This window comes from Arachis ipaensis, chromosome B04 (genome assembly GCF_000816755.2).
Source record: "Arachis ipaensis cultivar K30076 chromosome B04, Araip1.1, whole genome shotgun sequence".
NCBI classification, from domain to species: domain Eukaryota; kingdom Viridiplantae; phylum Streptophyta; class Magnoliopsida; order Fabales; family Fabaceae; genus Arachis; species Arachis ipaensis.
The window spans coordinates 17,011,419-17,013,705 of NC_029788.2; the positions used below are offsets into that span (position 1 = coordinate 17,011,419).

The 2,287-nt window shown below is 36.1% G+C and overlaps 1 long non-coding RNA gene across 1 annotated transcript; it reads right to left on the reverse strand.

Moving 5' to 3' along the window:
• On the reverse strand, positions 222–1,051 carry LOC110270549. Its single transcript, XR_002360182.1, has 3 exons — positions 916–1,051; positions 443–675; positions 222–304 (listed from the first exon to the last, which is right to left on the reverse strand). It is a non-coding gene; the product is annotated as an uncharacterized LOC110270549 (long non-coding RNA).

Below are 2,287 nucleotides of genomic sequence, written 5' to 3' on the forward strand. Positions count from 1 at the left end.
TGATGCAAAATCCAAATCAGGTTTCCCTTCTAGTATTGTAGAAAGTTCACGATAGACTCTCTCAGCATTCAAGAGAACACAAAGTCGGCGAATTATCAAAGCAGCTTGTCTAGAGCATAAAAAAAGGAATTTAATAACTAAAGATAAAAATACAAGCAAATACAATATTTTAGTGAAACTGCATAAATAAAGATAAAATTTTGGAACAAGGAAAAAAGATACTTCAAAAGAGAATTGTCTATCCAAAATTTGTCCACCAGGAAAACAACAATCTGTCGGAAGTGCTGAGGATCTTTTGCAATAGCTGCATGAACATCGAGAACTAGTAGTACATCCTGTTTAATTTTTTTTAAATGAAAAAAAGGAAGATGAATCATTGATAATTCCAGTAAATTGCCTATTCTAGAAAGCAAAAAAATTTGGTGTATTAAAATGAATTTACCTTCAGTATGAATGCAATCTGTATCCTGTAGTATGAAAATTGTAGTGTCACCATGCGCCTGGTGACTAGAAGATCGTGCGATCCTAAAGTCTACAATGCTGTTAACAAACAAAAACCAAACAAATTTTTCAGTACACCTTTCGAAGAACAAACAGAGACTAACCTTAGGGAAATGATGAATATCAACACCATCTCTTGACAAGAATCTAAAGCAGCAACATTCATCATGCAATCTTATTTCCATCATGTCAAATAATAATTTCTTTATCAGTTTTATAGGTATTAAGTTTCCTAACTAAGAAATATGAAAAGAAAATAAATTTCTGTATCAGTTTTCTACTCAATAATTTGAACACATCCATGAACGACCATAATAAATAGCCTATTATGTCAACGTCACAAAAGTATATGATTCAAGATCCTATACCATAAAAAAATGAAGAAAATTTAAAATATAATATGTAGATTATAACTCCATGGCTTTTTTTATTGATGACATCATTCAAAAGTCCAACCCATGTATTCCTATCACTGGATCCACTAGAATACGGCGAGACATGAAAAAACTGAGGATATGATGTACTTCCAGCAGTAGAAGGATAATGGTTGAAGTACGCCATGCCATTTTGTACCGGATGAAAGGGAATGTGGAGGACTCCACCATAAAGTTGATAAGGATGGACCACTGGATAATGATGCATAGGATATTGTGGCAATCCTGGTTTCTTGGTTGTGGCTACACTTGCAACTTCCGACACTTCTATTCCTGGTGTGTTGGTCGTATCTTTTAATGTCTCTTGAGTTAGAGTGATCTCTTGTTTTTTATATTCTGTATCGCATTACGATAGAAATGCCATGCACAAAGGCATTGTGGTATACCAGGAAATACTTCTAAACTAGCCTCTCTCATAACACGATCTCTGTCTGTTACAACGCCTTCGGGTAGTTTTCTTGACATGATTTCCAAAAATTCCTTCAGCGCCTACTTGAAAGTTTCGGGCCTTTCATCTGAGAGTAAGGCACATCCAAAGATAGTTGTTTGACCATGGTGGTTGGTCCCTAAAAATATGACTAAGGGCTTGTTGTAGACATTTTTTTGTAAGTGGTGTCAAAAGTGAGTACATCATCAAAACATTCGTAATCAACAACGCTTGTTCCATCAGCCCACACCAAATTATCCAACTTACCATCTTTTAAGGTGAACTTTCCTAGAAATAACGGGTCACTGTCTGCCTTGGACAACAGATAGGCCAATGCAGCAAATGCATCACCGTCTTTTACTTTGCCGATTCCTAGTCTTATTAATGTGGTTATGTAGGTCTTTACTGGTAAAATCCACTTTATCGTATCCACCCTTTTGGGAAACCATGTAACACATTATGTGACAGGTTTTATCACCACATGCTTGCAAGCTATCTGCTTATGTTTTATCGGCATCATTAAGCCCACGATTCGCAGCAATATGATGTCTGTACTTAGGTTGACACAGTGGATGATTGTGTTCACTCTCAAAGACACTGAATTTCCACTTACCCGTCCTATAGTGACGAATAAAACGAATCCTAGCCTTGCAATTGACACGAGTAATTGCCTTATGCTCCCTTTGCCGATTGTCCCTTTTAAGGTACTTCTAATGTCTTTCTCCTGCTTTATTGCAAACCAATTGTCTTGTATTAATGTTACCATTAGCATCCACCGCCTTCAAGTCTTTTTGGGACACAAATCCATAGCACTTGACATATTTTGCATAAAATTCACAAACTTGAGATTCCGTATCAAACACCAATCCCCATATGTCTTCAATGGTCAAATCAGTTATCAACTTTTCAAAACCATCAACATTAA